Below are 21,412 nucleotides of genomic sequence, written 5' to 3'. Positions count from 1 at the left end.
GGGGAGAGAAATGGAACAATTCTAATAAACAATAGCATATAACATGTTCTCAATGAGATAGAGCAATATCTCGGCAAGAGTGCTTTATTAAGGAAGGAGAGAGAGAAGTCAAGAGAGAGAGAGAGAGAGACGCAAACCCACAGGTTAATATTTACCTAGGACTGAGAGAAGACTAACCCTGGCCACGGGTCAGTTGGAAGGACGGGGACAAGGACCCTCAGGAAGGAATGCCAGAATGCGAGCAGGTACAGCTCACGGACAGTAAGGACAGGATACCCCTCAGGATTTGGGATCAGGACTGGGCTCACCAAGGTACGACCAACACCCACAGCTTCAGCAGCAACGCCAGCGTTACCCCTCTCTGCAAGTAATCCGCCAGTAACCCCGATTTGGGTTTTCGAATTCCCCAGCAAAGTGCTTCGCCAGCACTTAGGATTATTTCCACCCCTTAGGAGTTTGTGGAAAGTATGGACAGAGTGCTCCGCAGCACTTCAGATTGAGCACCTATAGAGTTCGTAGGGTCAGTGACAGGTCTGCTACTCGGACAAGTCGGACAATTTTCCTAAGCTAAACTAGGGCAGTTATACTGTTTTGGGGTCCCTCAGACCACCCACTAATGTTGCAAGTGACAGTTTCCCACATTGTGATTGGTCAGGAGAGGTGGTGCGGTCATTACCACCTCCTAGAATTCAGTTTTCTCATACTTAATATTCAATTTTGCACACCCGCCCCCCGGGTTCACGTTCCCATGCATGGAATACAGTAGTATAGGACAGTTCACAATAGGTAGCAACAGTATTGCTTTTTCCAAGGTAAGACTCCGTATTCCCAGCGATGTTCCCAGGCGCATTGTGCTTCAGGAGCCAGCTGGCTAGATTTAGCTTCTGCGCAGTTAGAACTTTCCCTGGTCACCTGACAGGGTTCAGAGGAGCCTCAGCATGGCGTCGCTCATGTATGCCCCAGCCCACAAAGACGCGGTACATGAAAAGTAAGCGAGAACAAATTAAAATCACATATAAAATGATCACACTGTATACCATGATAATATTCTAACCAACCCTTACTTTATAATGACTATAGCATTATGGTTTAGTGCGAAAAGATAGATAGGCTAAAGCAGCAGTAGCAAGCGGAGAGCGTGGTGAGAGACAAGCGGCCATATTTGCAACAGTGCGCATGAGCACAGAATCCCTCCAGATTGCGAGTGCGTCACATCACATGGGTATGACCGACGCATGCGCAGACTGAATTTCGGCAAAGCAGCCATTTTTAGTGCAAGCTTCGTTTAGTACGAGAAAAGACAAACAAGCAAGCATCCTGGGGACACCCGCGTGTCGGGAAAACCACTTTATAAATGACGAATAATGAGGTTAATATTATTACGCAGTTTAGACAAGGGTTTTGCATACGAGCAGGGCGCTGGCACGCGAATCCCAGCTCCATCAATAGTGCGCCATATTAGAATAAATGCGCTGCCCGCAGGGAGGCGGTGAAATTGCGCTGCCCGCAGGGGTAGTACATTCAAATCAAAAAGCGCTGTTTAAAAGCTGCTTCAAAGACATTTCTATTTAACCTCCCTCAGTAAATTCAGCTAGCTACTCCGTCACGCCATCTCTGTTGGTTCCTAGCGCTTGGACGCCCCCTGGCAGTGGGCCCAGTAATTGTTAAAAAATGAAAATAAAAGAGGATCCTAATCAGTGAAGAAAGCATGCTTTGCTTTTATTCAATTTATTTATATATCCTGCAGATGGTTGGGGGAGTCTTCCACTCAAAAATGGTGGTCCGTTTGCAACCAGTCAGTCTTCAATGTTTTAGTTATTACAGTTGTCCTTGATTGAAGGCTGGCCGCTACAGCCAAGGGTTTCTTTTCGCCAGTTGGAGGATGAATGCTGCATGGTGTCATGATTGGCTCCACAGAAACCCGAGTCACTGGTGGCGAGAGCAGGAGGGGCCAGGCAGCAAAGGGTATATGCTTCTAGAGCCCCCAGCCATGTGGAACCCCTCGTGCAGAAACGTTTCACAGACTTGCTCGGGTTCCTCCTGGCTTTTTGGCCTCTGCAGGTCAGTAGCGCTCGCAGTTCACGGAGGACTCTTGACATCGGATTGACACCTGTGTAAGCACTAAAATTTCACCCAGAAAATATTTCCGTAGAGATGATAACATTATTAATTTGCATGGTGGTTTTGCTTTTGCGCTGCGCATGCCTCCTAATGGCGTAGTGGCTTTGAAAGTCCACAGTCATTGAGAAGACGAATGGCTAGGACTCCTGTTGAAAAAACTCTCAACCCGGAAGATGAAACACATTTTATATTTTAATCGTAAGCTGTTGTTTTTCAAAACCTCTACCAATATATTCATAACACATTTTAAGTGCAAACAAAACAGTCTTCCGGTTTATGTACGGGGCTGAAAATTGAAACTATACTCCGGAATCCCATAAATCGAGGGTCTATGGGTAGCAGCAGAATGGGGATTAAGTCAAAAGGGGTGATGTGTTAACTTTATCTTTTTTTAGGTCTCGCGACCTATCGATGTGCGCAAGCACATCGAGCGGAGCGAGAATTCAAGTGGCGAAAATCATCGTCAAACCAAGGGCTTTCAGCCCGCGGTTTTCATGCAGTTCACGCGAACCACGTGATTAAACATGCACGCGCATTCCCGGCCGCACAGCACATCAAAGGGCTTCTCCTCCCCTAATTATTCATGGCCGGCCGCAGGCCGGCCGTACTTTCAGTTTCCCAAGCCCGCTCCCATCCGGGTTCCCTCCGCGCATCTGCCTGCCACACTTCTCCTCCCCTCACTGGCATTCCCGCCACCCCACCAGGCTCTCCCGCCCCCATCCGGCTTCCCTCCACGCATCTCCTTTCACCATGCCTGCACTTTATACTGTTCAGCAAAACTACTTGTGCCTTGTTAGTCTGGGTTTTACCCACATCGCCCTCCTGCGCTTGTGGCCTTAAGTGTGACAGTGGTTTTAAGCAGCATGCTTGTATATCCCCCGCGGTTTCTTTTTTCATATGTATATTTCCTGCCGCGCCCCTCCTTTCACTCTCCCACTCGACCCTTGTTCCCGACTCCTCGAGCCTCTCAGCAGCGTTGACAGGAAGCTCTCGCAGCGCTTCACACCGTCGACGTAACCGCCAGTGGTGGCCGTCCGCCATCACCGGCTATGGGCTCATTGTTGTTGTTGCTCACTTTGTTGTCATGTCGAACATTTTTAAGTTGCCAGCATACCATACTCGGGTACACGAACAGACGACTGCATGTGCTCAAACATCTTTGTTAATGCATTTGTTGGTGATTGAGAAGCGTGTATTACATACTTTAGTTGTGTGGTTCATTTTTTAAAATATTTTTTTTAAGTTTTCTTGAGGCAGATAATTTTGGGAATCGGAGCTAGCAAGCGCTAATGCGAACCACAGTTAAGCTTGCTTCCTTGTGCGTAGGAGACCAATCGAACTCTAATCATGGTGGTTTTAGGCCATCGCCAAAGTTAAGGTTCGCTCAGATGTGCACAGCAGTAATGACGTTGGAGATGGATTGGTGTCGCGGGCTGGCATGTGGTGACATGATGTCTGTGCTGTTTTACACCCCCCACACCCCCCCCACGCTTGCATTTCCCGTACTTGTTTTATGACCTCTGTTGATCATCTGCTTTCCCTCGCCTGTGTTTTCAACACGCTCCTCCAGCCCCCCCCCCATCTCTCTCCTCTCCATCCCCCTCCCCCTCCCCTCCCTTCTGTTCACTCACGGGGCTTGTGCGTTTAGAAAGAAGCCATCAGCCGTTTGAAAGCCCTGAAGCACATGTCTCGCCTGCAGGAAAATACGTGGTGATTTTTCTTTTACACCATCCCCTTTCTTTTGGTGGCTTCCAGCTTTTATTCGGAACATTAATTTCTGATAATACATGCACCTTTATAATGTACTGCTCCGAGATCTTCTTCGTTTTAAAAATATTAGCTTTAGCATCTTAATGCACCCTTAATCATGCTTGCCCTGCTTGTTTTTATTTTTGATATTCAGCAACAAGCATTGGCTAAGTCTACAGGTTGGCCAAACTTTCAACTGTAATGCCTTTTGAATTTGGCAATGCTTGCTTTTATGATGTGCCAGGCAGAACTCGTGTCATGTCGGATGTGCGTGTAATATTTGGAATAATGTGTTGGGAAGACTGTAACGTTATTAACAGCACCGGTAGCAGAACGTTCTGGCTTCTTGCCTGCAAATCATAAATCCAGGCAGTATTATTAACTCTGGCACATCTGTATAGTACTAGCTGCATAGACTAACATTTTAGCGGTGCCTCTTGTGTACTCGCGGGTTTGCATAGTCTGTTACGTTGTTTTAATAGGGGGCATGCTTTTTCGTGCAAAAAATGTACTCTTTGTGCCGAAATTTGTGTTGTCTTCCTGAATGCCATCTCCGTAGGATGGTTTGTGTATTTTCGCCCCCATATTTGATCAGTGGCGATTGAAGGAAGTTGTACATTGCATTATCGGTTCATTTCAATCATGTGCACATCCCCCTTCACTTTTGGAACACCTTTGCGGAACCTCTACATGCTTAGAATAATTCCCTCGCCTGTGTTTTCAACCCGCTCCTCCACCCCCCCCATCTCTCTCCTCTCCATCCCCTTCCACCTCCCCTCCCTTCTGTTCACTCACGGAGCTTGTGCGTTTAGAAAGAAGCCATCAGCCGTTTGAAAGCCCTGCAGCACATGTCTTGCCTGCAGGAAAATACGTGGTGATTTTTCCTTTACCCCATCCCCTTTCTTTTGGTGGCTTGCAGGTTTTTATTCGGAACATTAATTTCTGATAATACATGCACCTTTATAATGTACTGCTCCGAGATCTGCTTCGTTTTAAAAATATTACCTTTAGCATCTTAATGCACCCGTAATCATGCTTGCCCTGCTTGTTTTTATTTTTGATATTCAGCAACAAGCATTGGCTAAGTCTACAGGTTGGATAAACTTGCAACTGTAATGCCTTTTGAATTTGCCAATGCTTGCTTTTATGATGTGCCAGGCAGAACTCGTGTCATGTCGGCTGTGCGTGTAATATTTGGAATAATGTGTTGGGAAGACTGTAACGTTATCAACAGCACCGGTAGCAGATCGTTCTGGCTTCTTGGCTGCAAATCATAAATCCAGGCAGTATTAATAACTCTGGCACATCTGTATAGTACTAGCTGCCTCTTGTGTACTCGCAGGTTTGCATAGTCTGTTACGTTGTTTTAATAGGGGGCATGCTTTTTCGTGCAAATAATTTAATCTTTGTGCCAAAATTTGTGTTGTCTTACTGATCGCCATCTCTGTAGGATGGTTTGTCTATTTTCGCCCCCATATTGGATCAGTGGCGATTGAAGGAAGTTGTACATTGCATTATCGGTTTATTTCAATCATGTGCACATCCCCATTCACTTTTGGAACACCTTTGCGGAAATTTGACATGCTTAGAATAATTTAAATGGTAACTTCACTTCCCATGTCTGCAATGTGTTTTTTTGGTTTTTGTTTCTAGTTTTCAAATTTGCTCAGCTACTAAATACTGTGTACATCTTTTTTTGAATGGTAAAATAGCTCCTCCCCCTTGCTGTCTGTTCTTAGCTTTAGGTTAAACTCCCAAATCGTACAGAAGCCTCGTGGGTTTCACTGGTGGTGGTGCCAATAGATCTCGCAGTAGGAAAGTTGGAGCTATTGGTTTTGTAAATGACAAAGCCCGTAAATGTTTTTAAAATGAAAACAAAAATAAAAGGCATTGTTATTTGCAATTGTAATAGCTCCAACTTTCCTACTGCGAGACCTATTGGCAACGCCAGTGCTTGTTTTAATTTCTGTCCCAAATAAAGTAGAAACAAAGACCCATCCAAGTGTATTAATGAGTCTGTTTTGTCTTACTTAAGTGGTCACTAACAGTCTGCATTTTAATATGTCTTACAATGTTAGTGCACCTGCTGCAGCTGAATAGATCTCTGTGTATCAAGCACGTTCCTGTGTACAGCAGTTGAAAAAATGGGTGGTCAGTGCATTTGCTGGAAACATCTGCATGCAGTCTTGTTAATGGATTGACTCATTGTGAAATAGCATACAACATATTTCTGTTGGTGACTGCTTATGTTCCAGAGAATCTTGGCTGTTACCTTATGTCACAAGTTGCTTTCCTTTTAACTTAGAGAGCTATGAACCAGCTTCAAGAAGCTGCACTCAAACTGCAAAGCATTCAATTAGAGCCGTACTGTCTTTCTATATTTCTAAGTGTGTTAAAAAGGGTTCCTTTGGGAAGTGATAACCACTTATTAGAAGTGCTATCTAAGTGGTGATTAGTATAACTACTCAAATGAATACTTGTATTTAAAATTATTTCTGGACACACACCTCCTATGTACAGAGCTCAGAAAATCAAAACCCTCCTGCTAAATAATAGTTTTGAAGTGCCAAACTGTGTATGTTTGCTTCCTAGATGGCATTGACACCAAGGTGTCAAGCATGTCTAACCTCCAGCCAATCTGAGACCTGAACAAAAGTAGTGCTGATGCCAGTTTAATTGAGTCGTACCCGTCCTGTTTGGTTCAGATGTCTGCCTTGTAAGGAAACTAGTTGTGATTGTCAATGCTTGATGGGCGCTAAGTTACACTCTTTTTTTATGGTTCGTGTTCTATTTCCCACATCCTACTATATTGTCTCTGCATCGGAATAGAAGTGGAATCTGAGTTATACCCAGGGGTGCAGCTTCATTCCTTTGCGCCTTTGTCCGGTGTGGTGCAGCATTGGGGGACAAGTGCATGAGCAGCATCGTAACATACACTGTCTTTGCATTCTATCTACAACTAGAATTCTGCTTGTGTGTACTGGGAGCACAGTGCTTGCTAGTGAGAAGGCAGGGGTATTAGGAAAGTGAGGGAGTCCTACGCTCATCAGGTGTGTACTTTTTACTTTTTTGTCTAGCGCAGACAACATGAGCTGTGCACTTGACATGTTTGTAAATTGTGTATGTACTTGTTTGAAAACTCAGTTTCATGTCTGTATGAATGTATGTATGTATTGTCTTGTGCTTTGAGGCGACTGTCAGTTAACAGCAGTGTAAGAAAGTCAGACAATAAAAAGTGAATTCTTACATGATTCTGGCAACTTGCATTTGAATTCTAATACTTGAGCATGCCGTCTTGGGTGACCAACAGCTGGGCATCGGACAGGGCCAGCTTTTAGTTGGTGAGCACCTGATGTTGAGTTCAGGGGTAATATGTTGGGGGACACTGTATTAGGAAACAAATACCTTGGATTAAAAGTGCTTGTTGCAGAGTTCCTTGTGTGTTTTAGCAAGATTCATGCAGCAATAAAAATGTCAAGATAACGCTGGTGATTAAATGTTATGTTCCTGTTGGAGAGAGAGATCCGAAATTTGTCTAGTGGTAGTTTTGACTGTAGCACAGATGGTTAATATGTGCCATGCAGATGGCAGAACTGTATTTATGTGGCTAGGTCAGTGGGTTTATCTTTTTGTCACAGAGAACCGATTGTGATGCCACAAAACATCTTTTGATGGGATAAAAGCTTAACACAGCTAAAGAATCGCTATTGTGCGTCTTGGAGGGCACAGCTACACATTGATGAGACAGGGAAGAATAATACAGCTCTGTCACCCCTCAACGTTATGTCATTATTTAGTGTATATTTAATAAAGCAGAGGTGTACTCTAGATTTCCCTCAGTATCCACTTTTCTTTCTCCTCTTCACACCACAGTCATTCCTTTCTCTCCATTTATCCTTCATTTTCTGCCCTATGTCCGAGTTTCCTCTTAATCGTCTCCTTGCTTTGGATTTTTCACCTTCCCATGTTTCCCTTCCACTCACCTTTCACACACTCCCTGCTGTCTGCTCTTCTTCCCTTGCTGTTCTCCCCTTTCCTCTTTTCATTCTCATGATGTTCCACTCCAATCTTGCACTCCTAGCCTTTACTTTCCCCACTTCTCTTCAAGTTCTTTGTCTGTCATATCTATCTTTGACTTCAGACCTCTCCGCCTACTTCACGCTCCCTTTCATGTTTCCCTTCTTGTACATAACTTTAAATCCACTCCAGGAATCTGTTTTTGATCTCAGGCTCATAAATGTAATTTCTAGTATGGCGACTCACCCTTTTATCTTTCTGAGGTCCATAAAATTAATGCCATTGAGCTTGGTAACATTTTTAATTTGGTGTCAAGGCCCCCTTTGGTGAGTATGTGCTTTACAAACATACATAGTGTGTTAAGGACACAGAAATGCATTTTAAGCTTTTGTTTTTCAATTTCTTTGCAATATTACACTTTTATTATTCCCTCTATCCCTCCTTTGCCCAATACCCTTCATACTTGTATCCATTCTCCTGAACTCCTTCATGCCATCTTTTTCCTTTCCATTTTATCTTCCTCAGCACCTCCAGGGATGCATCCTCTCCTCTTTCGATTCTTACTTTCTTACACCCTCATTCATTCCCCATCCCTCCTTCCTTGGTGCATTTCTTCCTTCATTTGTTCCTTAGTATTTTTTCCTGCTGCTCCCTTCATCCTTTCTTTAATTTCTTCCTTTCTTATCCTCAACCCTTCCTTCTCCTTTTCTTCCTCCTTACCTTTATCTTTCTGTTCATCAATCCCACATAGTTCACTTCCTTTCTTCCTCTATTCATTCATTTCTTCCTTTCACATTCTTTTATTTCCTCCTTCATTCATCCATTACTTATTTTTTTTCTCAATCCAGTACTCCCCTTCCTTCTTGCATTTGTTGCTACTTTCTTAAATATATTCCTTCCTTCATTCATTCTTTTATTTTAAACAGCACAGTACAAACACATTCTCTTTAGTTTGCGAAGCTGCCGCAAATCCTCAAATGACCTTTCCTAAAGCTGCATTTTGAGATACACACACATTCTCTAATTTAAGTTCACTTTTAAGTTGTTGTCATACTAGCTTCCCATATGTTATGTTATGTTATACTGATTTGCATATCACACTAATGACCTGAGAGGGTATCCAGGTGCATCACCAGGTGTGCAGGTGTGAGGTCCCCTAGGTGCTTATGTGAAGAGCCAAGTCTTCATCTTCTTGCTGACCTCAAGGAGTTAGGAGGTGGCTCCGATGTGTTGAGGCGTGTGGATGTGGGTGGAGCCAATAATGGAAGTGGGTGTGGCCACTTGGTGAAGTGGGCGGAGTCATGGGAAGTGGGTGTGGCATCCTACAAAAATGAGAGCACCTGCTCCTAATATTTTACAAATTAAGCACTGAGTGTCAGGGAGAGAACCCCTTACTTGTCATGCAGAGATTCTTGTCCCCCTGCCACACCCCTCTTCACAGAGGCCAGGCTCCAGCAATGGGGTGCAGACAAATATAGGTGAAGAGGGCAGGGAAGACAGAAAAAGACCTACCTGGAGCAGCAAATACAAAGAAGGAGATCAAATAATAGTTACATTAAGCCCAACAACTTGCCAATGTTGGATTCAATATAGCTATTACAGGAAAGTAGATTTAGGGTGTTTGGACAAAATATTGAGTGCGAAATATTGATTGCAGAAAGATTGGAGAAAAAACATCATGATACAACAATATCGTGATGCAGAAATATCACTGCCAAGAATATCTATGTTTTAGGTTAGTAATATAATTTTCAAGAATATCCTTGTTATAAATGTTGTTTAAAAAATATTTTTGAAAATATCGTTTTATAATTATCTTTATGTGTGTTAGTTTATATACTCATTTTGTGGGTTATTATTGGTAATAATATTTTTAAATATAGTTTGTAATTTTAAGTGATAAGTTTTAGGTTAATTATAATTGTGATTTATATTGTTGCAGCGGGTTGCCAGGTTTGTAAGGGTACAGCGTGGGAAGTTAATTAAGTATAATTGGTCAGTCTGTCATATAACGTTATTTCAGTTCAATGAACCATAAAGGTGCACAGTGCAAAGATATTCTCAATACATAAAAACGTAATCAATCCAATCACATTCCATACATGTGTACATATACTAATCAATTTCAAACATGCAGATATCTAAAACCTTCTCTGTAAGGACACTGGCATTGCTTTCTCAGCAATTGGAGCACAAACCTTGCTCTCATTGACTTATAAAGTGTGCAGAATAGTACAAGGGGCAGGGTACTTTGTATAGACAAAATGTCACAAGGACATGGAGTAAGCTAATCTGACCAGTCTCCTTGACATAGGAAAGATACCAAAAAGTGCACTGTGCCTACCTAGAATCTTGTAAGATAAAATCTATTTTGTGAATTAGTGCTAAAAACTAGATACAACTAAATGAGTCCTCAAAGGGCTAGTCAAAGCAGGGGTCGGACTTCCAAAATATCCCTGGTGGTGCAGATGGCGCATGTTGGTCCTTGTACAAAATGCAGATTTGTTAGTGTCTTTTACTATAGTGGTCATATTTTGGAGATTTAAAAAAAAAGTTACCTAAGCCAATCTCGTGGAACCTTCATTTCAAATTATGGAACCAGTGGATCTTTTCAACACTATAGCCGACAAGACAGTCCCTAATGATATAGTATAATTATTTAAATAATCATTAATAATTTATTTTTAATAATGTAATCGATAATTAATTATGTTATTTGTGTAAATATATTTTTAAGTTAAATAGTATGTGCAGGCTGCAGGATTTGGAGGGGTATAGGGAGGGAAATTAATTAAGTAATAATTATTTGACAATGTATTATTCATTATTTAGTAGAATTTAGTATTAATTATGTAAAATGTGCAATCATTTTATTGTTTAAACTATTTGTTAGGTGCCCGTTGGTGGGTATGTAGGGGTGTCAGTAGGAAGTGAATTATCAATAAATTAATGTATTAAATTATTATTATCTGATTAATTAATTGACTAATTCATTACTAATTAATAATTAGTTTGTTAAAAATGATGGTAATTGTGTTACATTTATTTATTTTAATTATATGTTATGTGTGTGCTGTTAGGTTAGGGGGGTATAGTTTGGTAAGTTGAATAAGCAATACATAATGGCCAGTGTTTTTAATTGATAATTCATGATAAAATTGTATATTATTTGTGTTAAATGTTAAATTGTTTTCCTATATATATATTTTTTCTTGGCTAATTATTAAAGTTTATATTAAAAATGTCATATTTCTATATAAATTAATAGGGCTATGTTTCATATATGTTATGTGTTTGAAGTGAAGTACTTTACCTACTGTTGCACATACTGGAGTGGGAATAGTAAATTGTGCCCCTCTAAACTCCAGGGCTTTCCCCTACTTTTGCAAAGACTTGAGTCACCTGCAAATCCAAAGAGAGGGCGCCCCAGCTGACCACTTGTAACTGGGCTTGTCCTGGACTGCGCAAGTGCAATGCAAGTGGTAAACCAAAGCCTTTTAACCTTGCCCAGTGACACTTATCTCCCCAATAAAACCAACAACCAGTTGGCAACCTTATTGGAACCAACAAGAACTGACACAAAATAAAGCAAAGCCTCTTAAAGCCTGGCTGTTCAGATGCCAGATTCAACAGAACCGACTAGAGTTGACTCAAAGACTCGCAAGGCACCACCACACAGTTTAATCGGAACTGATGCAGATTGACGTGACATGACACTGGACCTCACATTACAGCCCTCCCAGCTTCCCGTAACTGACGTCAGATGACTCGAAGTCTTGCAAAGCAATGCCTTACAGAGCGCACACCAAAGTCAAGGTACAATGCTCAGTGGGCCTCGCTTGATCCTGCACCCAGCCTGGGCTCCCTTGCACTTGGTCCAAACTTGCGACTTTGTACAAGTCCAGTGCGACCAGATACCCTCAGTTGGAGCTTCGTATGCTTTGGCTCTATTTTTATCTAAATCTTTAGAAATTCCTCTCTCTGGTTCCCTACATTACATTTCTGTCATTTTGGAGTTGTTTCCAAGATAAAAATATTCTCTAGTTTTATAAATTGGTAGTGGATGCTTATTGTTTTGTGTCTTTATCTTATTTACAGTTTTGGTGGTAGTAAATGATTTACACATATCTGTATCCTACGTTAAGCCTACCTGCTCATTTGCTAAGCTGCCAAGGGTTGAGCAAGGATTATTTTACTGAAACTTGTCTAGATCTATTAGGGACTGCGATATTTTTACTATTTGAGGGTGAATACACCACCTACTAATAACCCACTTTCCTATACCAGCTATAAAATAGCATCAGAAAAGGGAGCAAGAGTTTTTTTCCCGAATACAGACAGGAAGCTTTATTTCGCTTAGCTGTTATACCAAGCACCACCGAAGCATCTATTATGCTGGGCTGCCATGCACAGACAAAACTGGTTGTTGTTGGAAGTACATTTAAGTAAAGAGCTTAGCACACTTAAGAAAGAAAATAATGTTACACTCCTTGTTTAAGTAGCAGAATATTGATTTTTTGGTTTACTCTCTCCATCTCATGAATGAGAGGGTGGAGCCCATTATTAACGAGGTGCCACTGCTGGGTTATGCTCCATATAAAAGCACTCTTCAGATACTACTGCAGCGCTCAGTACTGCACATCACATGGTGCAGGAGTTGCCCTCTGTGTGCATGGGACACTCTATTGTCTCCATCCTCACATCCTGTGCCTCAGTCCCAAGACCCAAGCTCCCTGGAGGATCAGTGTTTGGTGTTACATGGTGTTGGCCGAAGCAGGACTTATTTGTTTCTCAATGCTCTCTCCTACCAAATGAGGACTCAGATTTAAAGAGGAAAAATAACATTAGTCATGATCACCAGCAGTACAATCGCTCAAAGGCAGATCTAAATTTGAATAGCACCTTCAGCAAAGAAATGGCTAAAGGGAGCTGACCCATCTCCCCTTCTATATAAGATGCCCTGTGTGCTGATGCTGATGGTGAATGATGACACCAGCAAGTAATGGATTAACTGAGTTGACCCAATTCCCTCACTCAGCATTCTTGAGCTTTGCTAGACAGCAAAGACTTTCCTTACACAGACCTACAAAGCATCAAGAATGCACGAGAACGTTTGCACTGTTCATGAAGCACTTTGGTAAGATATATAATATTGTTTAGAAATGAGAGTCTTGAGAAAAAGGAAACAAGCATTGGCAAAGCCAATAGGTCTCAGCAATGCCCGAGCTATTGATATTTTCAATATGAATGCATTTTAGCCATGTTGTCTAGCAGCACATCTGCTATTAAGCATGGCAGAAAGTTACTGAAAGCCCAGAATCACAGGATGTTGAGCCGGTGTCGATTCCCTTCGATCCATATGTTGTGCTTATTGTCCTGCCCCTCCTAACACAAAAAAGCAATTTTTTCAGTAACTTTCTGCCATGCTGAACAGCAGATGTGCTGCTAAGCAACATGGCTAAAAGACTTTCAAATTGACAATGCCAAAAGCAGGGGCATTGCCAAGATCTATTGGCTTTGTCAATGCTTGTTTGCTGTTAACGGGGTCTTGCTGAGCAAATGTGGAAGTGATAGTGACAAACAGTTGAAGAGCTTTGAAGTGCAGCGAAGATGTGACATAATGGCTAGAGCAGCCGACATGGGAACGGGGGAACCAGGTTCGAATCTCTGGGTTGGCTGATCAATTTTTGATTCTAGGCAAATCACTTACTCTTCCCCCTATCTACGACAATACCATCGACTAGTGTTAGCACGATGGCAAGATGGAAGATGGAACAAGCGCTCCAATACCATTGTATTGTGCAAAAAGAAATACATCAACGACGAGGTAAGGAGGTAGTGGGGGACGTCAAACAGGAAAGCATGAGGGAATGGGGAGATGGGCAGGCAACGACAGGAAAAAAATGCCAATTGAAGAAGGATAGAGCCAAAAATGTATGTTTGATTGTGTAATGTAGCAGGTGAGCACTGAAAGTGCTCCAATACCATTGGCTTGTGTTTGCAATAAGGCAAGATGGACAATGAAGTGAGCACTAGAATGCCATTGGATCGTGTTGTGTTAACAATTTTTTTAAGAAATACATTCCCTAATGTACATGTGCATGCATTTTTGTGGCATATGTGTATGTGTACAAGGGAGACAGCCTGAAAACACAAGTACTCCTATAGAGTGCTTGAAAACAAAGAAAAAAAAATAACTCTGCAAACTGGGAGCAGTGTAATGAGACATACTTGATTCATGCTCAAACACAAGAAGAGGACATGACGCCCACATGCCATGGTGAATGACATCAAAGAAATTGAGAGCGATGCTGAAGTTTACCAATGGTAAGAGATGAGTGGCCTGTCAAGCCACAGATAAAACACAACATGTCTCTTCGAGATAGCACAAGCACTGTCTATCCGATACCGAACACATATGTATTAATTTATATCAACCCCAACATACACTATTTTGGCACCCTTTGTGACTTACAAGATAAAATTGATTAAGAATTAGATCAGAATCTTTGAAACACCTCGATATCAATAGACATTTTACCTTTGGACAAATCCGTATTAGTTTGAACAGGCTCTAAGAAATGCCACTTGCAAAAATTGCTCCATATAACCATTGGTGCTGTTTGGAAATGCAGTAAGCTGTCTCACTCTTTTATTTCTCCAAGACTGCCAATGACTGAAACAAGACAAAGCCCTGTTTTTAAATGGCAAACTCCATGGTGCAGTCAACAGCATTCCAAGGACGCACTTTGCTATGCAGGTAAACATCTTGTGTGGCAAACCTCAAGAACAACAGGCCAGCGCTTAATTTTTGCCGGTGCTTTCCAATACTCAGCCCTGCACCTATATTTCAACACCAGAACTTTGATATTCCACCACATGGTGATGCTGTCTTGTTATTTTTTTAATGAGTACATTTAAAAAAAATTGAGAACCTCGAGTACTTAATAGTTTGATACATTGAAAAAACAATACCAGTGCATCCAGGCCATTTTTACAGATTTGGGTGACCATGAACTGTCAAAACTGTCACCTTCGTAGGAGTGTGATGATTAGTGGATAGCACTCGTACTGGTATGTGTCTGTACTGGTAAAGGCTATGGGTGGGGCATAACTCCTGAGAGTTACCTAGGGCCCTGGTACTTTCTTTATTGAAATGTAAGCCCTGCGGCAAACTGGTCCCTTTAGCTCACCATGCCTTATGCCCATGACTCCTTTCACCACTTTCTATTCAAGGACGGTGGAGAAAAAAACTTTGAAGGAAGATTGGCTCAAGAAAAGTGTCTGTGCTCACACCTCATGGACTACGAATTCAGTAGGGGAAAGGGGTAGAGATTTCGTGATTTGAATAGGAGTTTTCTAACTACCAATTATTTGAACATTATCCGGTGAAGCTGATTGACCCACATAGCTGAGCTGGTCTAACATTGAGGCATTCCCTTATATAGCACTGACATATAGTGTAACTCGACACAATGCCACCACCCGCTCCCCCAAAACAGACGGAAAACAGTCCAGGTCATGAATATTGACTGGGTGTGATTAACAGACCGGAGGTTTCACAGCAAACATTTGGTCACAGGACTTACAAGTCAGAAACCCCTATATCCCAAAATCATAGCATCAACGTGGACTGTTCCAGCATAGGTTCCGATTAAACCACAGTCTGGATACCGACAGACCAGATCTATGGCCTTATAAATTGACACTTTTTTGGAAACAATTTTGTCATAAAACTTTTTTTTTTAATTCTGTTCTGTGATGGGGACGGGGATGTTAGTGTTCTTTCTTCAAGGTACGTTTAGTGCCAGGTTGTATCGATCGACAGTACTGCACATGCAGGTGAAAGATGTTCACAAAACGGATAAAACTGAAGCTACTGTTGTCCCCAATGACCCAGGAGCCTTGCTCGAGCATTATAAACATAGAGCATGCAAGATTTTTCCTCGGATAGTTCCGGGTCCACGCCTGCTTGCAATTCAGCTTTTCCTCGCCCTATGGCCACTCTTTTAGCGTCTTTGTAGTCATCAGCAGAACGCGCAAGGTTATTGGTAAAATGTTAAGCAGGCGAAGCCTAACTGCAGACCTTGAGAGAAGGCGGCAATTCATCTCTCCTTTCCCAGCACTGACCTTCCAGCTACTCCCTATAAATTGGCCTGACAGGAATGACCTTTTGTGAAATCATGTTCTGTGTTGCAAAACAATTAACTTTCCAGCAGATACGTGAAAATCATACCCCTTAGTGGAGTGCTTACTAGTTCATTTTGCTTGAGGTCAACTTTGAAGCCCTTCTCGAGCAAAGGAAATTCGCTTCTGCGCTTCCAATCATCTTAGATCGCCACTTACTTTCAAGAGTTGTGAATTGTTTTAGACCAAGATACTTTACCGAATGTTTTCATCCCCACCTTTTGTCTTTGGGCACTATCACAGCCTACAATGTATGCAGATTCGCTGTTTACTTGCCAATGTCTGTTCATACTTTGTTTCTCAATAGAGCCAGGGGCCTTATTTATGAAGGCCTTGCGCCACCGGTGCGTCACTTTTTCCCATGTTAAAAGTGACGCACCGGCGGCGCAAGGCCTCCATAAATAAGGCCCCAGATACCTATTAATGGGCTATTTGTTTGGATAATGTTATGATATGGAGATGATACAACGTTAGGCTGCTTAAAACCCTGTAAATTCCTTTTACAGTGTGTACAAAGTTGTCTTTATGGCATATCTAACAAGCATTTACAATGCAATGATCTCGGCATTGCTAAAGTTAGCGCTATTGGCATTGCTCACAACATTATTTTTATTTATGTTTTTAACACATAAATAAATGGCATTGCCATTTACAATGCCGATAGCTTAACCCTTTCGCTGTGGCGGCTATTCCGCCGCAGCGCTAACGGGGCAGGGCGGCCGTGCGGCGGCCGCATGCTGGTGACAGAACAGCTCCGTCACCAGCCGCGGTTGAGCTGTGCTGGTGACGGAGCGGTTCCGTCATGACCCGCCCCGCTCAATACAACTGCTGCGCAGGCGCAAAATCAGCGCTGCGCAGGCAAGGCGGCCGGGCCATGACAGAACCGCTCCGTCATCAGCACAGCCCAACCGTAGCTGATGACGGAGCGGTTCCGTCATCAGCAAGGGAGGGGTTAATCTCTCGCAAATGCGAGACCTACTGCATTTGCACCCACACACAGAGCCATACACACAAAGCCACACACACATACAGAGCCACCCACACAGAGCCACCCACACAGAGCCACCCACACAGAGCCACCTACACACACAGAGCCACCCTCACACAGACCCACCTACACACACACAGAGCCACCCTCACAGACCCACCTACAAAAAAGCTACAAACACAGAGCCCAACACACACATACAACAGTAGGCATGGATGCAGCATGTATGCACCGCCACAACCCACTGCCAGAGAATCAGTATGACCATAAACAGCAGCAGCAAATGACTGCACAGTAAACCATTCAACCTTAGCAGCCCCTCCCCCGCAGAGTCCACCGGGAGTCTCACATCTGCTGCTTCAAGGTGTACAAAAGGTCATGCGGAGGACTAAAGGGAGCCTGCCACATAACACAGGGTGGAAAGCACCAGGGAGGGGGCGGGGCGGGGCTCACGGACTAATACCTACTGCGCAAAACCAGGAGTCCCGCTGGTAGAGATCAAAGCAGAAAGGGACCCTGCTACCTTAACCCTCCCCCATCCATTCAATGGTTATAATGCGCTTTGCTAAAATCAAATCCAAGACTATAAATCTAGAGCAGCCCTCATACTTTGCTGGACATGGGAACAGCCCCACAAACACGTCACCGGTGAATGCAGAATATGGCGTTCAGGGACGTCATTAATATAGTCAATCTCCCCCCCCCCCCCGAGCCGGAGGCGCTCATAATCCCACATCAGATGGAACAGTTCTACCCCCTTCGCCCCACACCGGGGCAGCTGAGGCTCCAGGGTATATTTTATTAATCCTGCCTGGTGTAAGAAGTGCCCTGGGAACAAGAGAAAAATTAATCCAAACCTGGAGAACTTGCTCCAATATTTTCCAGCAGTCAGATCACTAATCAATATACCAATGCCCACCACCCACTGGCATCGACAAGGGGGCATTGATAACCCTACTGAACACCACATGCAGACTCAAACCCGCCCTATGTGTGCCTTGCATGTACTCGTCCTCAGCCATAAAAAACACACTTGCTTCACTCTACAATACTACCAAGTATTAAAGTGATCGAATCGTTACTTACTTTGCCTTTGGTTTTCGAGGCCGCTGCTGAGCAGTCAGAGCAGCACACGCTGCTGCTTATGGGTGGACTCGACTGAGCAGCGCCGCTGCGCCTGCGCAGTACGAGGGGGAGGGAAGGGGGTCAAAACTGGGCGAACTGGTCTGATCGGCATTTGTCCTTCTCCTCAAGGGGAAAGACGAAGCACAAAGAACAAGCAGAGTGACGGGGCAGAGAGATGTAATATGTCCGTGAGAAAGACAGCGAGGGAAAAAGTCAAAGAATCTAGAGGGCAAGAGAGTGAATTATAGAGCAAGGTTGAGGGAAAGTGCACAGATCAAAAGAGAGGCTGCGGAACACAAGTAAGGGAGAGAGCGCAGGAGGGAGAACGAGGCATCATGGGGCAGTGACGGACAGAACACCGCTGCGCCTGCGCAGTATGGGGGGGAAGGAGGGGGGGCAAAACTGGGCAAACTGGTCTGATCAGCATTTGTCCGACTTCTCAAGGGGAAAGACTTCTACGCCAAGGAGGAACGGACAAGGGCTGGAAAAAAATTAATTTTTCAATTGTGATTTGTAGCTTCTATAGGGACCTCTCCCACGCATTCGGGCATGGCGTCCAACTTTAAATATTTTATGCACCGGCACAAATTAAGCACTGGAAGGACTAGCATTTTTTGTCACTGGTGCTGCGCAGAATGACAACTCTGATCAGCATAGGAACACAGACAAAGCACAAAGAACAAGCTGAGTTTACGGGGCAGAGAGATGTAAAATGTCCGTGAGAAAGACAGCAAGGGAAAAAGTCAAAGAATCTAGAGGGCGAGAGAGTAAACTTTAGAGCAAGGTTGAGGGAAAGTGGACAGATCAAAAGAGAGGCTGCGGAACACAAGTAAGGGAGAGAGAGTAAGAGGGAGAACGAGGCATCATGGGGTAGTGACGAACAGAACACTGCTGCGCTTGCACAGTACGGGGGGAGAAGGGGGGGCAAAACTGGGCAAACTGGTCTGATCGGCATTTGTCCGACTCCTCATGGGGAAAGACTTCTGCGCCAAGGAAGAACGGACACAGGTTGGCAAAAAAAATAATTTTTCAGTTGTGATTTGTAGCTTCTATAGGGACCTCACTCACACATTCGGGCACGCGTCCAACTTTAAATATTTTATGCACCAGCACAAATTAAGCACTGGAAGGACTAGAATTTTACGTCACTGGTGCTGCGCAGAATGACAACTCTTATCAGCACAGGAACACAGATGAAGCACAAAGAACAAGCGGAGTGATGGGGCAGAAAGATGTAATATGTCAGTGAGAAAGACCGAGGTAAAAAGTCAAAGAATCTAGAGGGCCAGAGAGTGAACTTTAGAGCAAGGTTGAAGGAAAGTGCACAGATCAAAAGAGAGACTGCGGAACACAAGTAAGGGAGAGAGAGTAAGAGGGAGAACGAGGCATCATGGGGCAGTGACGGACAGAACAAGCACTCACCTGAGGACGAGTTTTTCCGGCGGTGGTCGGCCTGAAATGGCTGCCGCAAAGCTCCGACATTTTTGCGATTCGGGGCGTGTTTTTAGCTGTTGAGTGACGGATGATGTCACGGCTTAAAAACTGCAAAAAACACGCCCCTGAATCGCAAAAAGACTCGGCTTGAACAGAGTGATGCCCCTCTCCTCCAATGGCTGGCCTCCGTTTAGGAACCCAGCCAATGGAGAAGAGGGGCGGGTTCAAGCCCCACTGTAGTCAAAACATAAAATCTCGGACTCGGCCTACTGCTTACGCATTGTGACGCAGGCTGAGACCTAAAAATGAAAGTAAAATTGAGGCAAATCCCTCCAAGTGGGATTTTTTTGTATACTCGCCTGTAATCTGCTCCGTTTATACAGAGGAGCTGAATAGGTGGGGTAAACTATACTCAAGGCAGGGAAGGAAAAGAGTTTCCTGGTCGATGGCTGCAAGAGGCGAAACATCTGCTTTGTCGTATACTCAAATGGACAACTGCAGAGGTTGCTGCCTGGTGCTCACTACCTAATGGCACAGGAGAAAGACACCCCATTTAGCGTTGCCTGGGTTGAAAACCTGGAAAAAAGCTGACGGTGAAATCAAACGAAAGGCCACAGTGAACACCTACTTTATACTCATTCGAGCTGCACCAGCATGGCAGAAGGGCTTACCTCTCAGACTTATCCTACAACCTCCACCCCAACCAGGGCCATCTTAACAGCATTATAGGCCCACGGGCAAAGCTGTGCACTGGGGCCTGCCTACACAACCACTGACAGGAATAAAAATGTTCAGCAGAAAAGTTGTGTTAAATTCTGGTCTGCATGGGGCCCCTATGTAGGTGGGGCCCCAGGCACTGCCCAGTGTGCTCATGCGTTATGAGGGCACTGATCCCTAGGCTCCTGGACCTGTTCTACTGTTATTAACAGTGCAAGCCTGCCACACGCATGGCTGGTTGACACCGAACTACAGCACAACCCCCACATGGTGACGGATGGTGGGACATCACCGCTTAACGAGAGACTATAGCGATTCCACGAACATAGGGGCATATTAACAAGGAATGGCGTTATAATTATCGCTGCTTTAGAGGCAGAAAACTGCTGCTAAATTGGCAATAATGGGCTTGATAATATGCCCTTGTGAATTCCCATAGAAGCCCATGTTCTGGTGTGAACAAGGCTTCTATGGGAATTCTCTACGGCATATTATCAAGCCTATTATCGCCGCTTTAGCAGCAGTTATCTGCCGCAAAAGCGGCGATAATTATAACGCTATGCTTGATAATATGCCCCATAGCGCTCTCCTGATGTCAGCCCCTAGTGGGCCGTTTATTAGGCTACTAATGCCAAACTCTCTACATCCGGTACTCACAGATTCCTCACTGCGTTATAGGGACCAACACACCTTCCGTACTCACTGTCCACAGCGCGGGAGCTCAAGGATCTCCACACCAAGCATCACACTTTTATTGCTAGTATGTGCTGTCTTGAATGATGGACCCGTTTTTTGTATTAAAAGCTGTTGTATCTTGAGTGTTCTATAACAAAGAAATACTAGTTAAAAAAAACAATGCTATGTAGTCATTGACAAATAAAGGAAATGTTATATGAGCTCCTGCTGCAGGCAGCGGAAGGGGTTAGGTGCACATGAGGACATTCCATTTCGCTCACTTTGACACTGGATTCAAGCTAACCTGGCTGATGAGGGGTGTGACCCTGAAACCGGTCCCAGGATCCTTGTGTCAGGTCCAGGATAGACCTGGCTGGGCAGTCCCGTCTAGATTGTTCC

Source organism: Lissotriton vulgaris, chromosome 10 (genome assembly GCF_964263255.1).
Source record: "Lissotriton vulgaris chromosome 10, aLisVul1.2, whole genome shotgun sequence".
NCBI lineage: Eukaryota > Metazoa > Chordata > Amphibia > Caudata > Salamandridae > Lissotriton > Lissotriton vulgaris.
The sequence above is the reverse complement of the archived record's forward strand: the minus strand, read 5'-3'. Positions refer to the sequence as shown.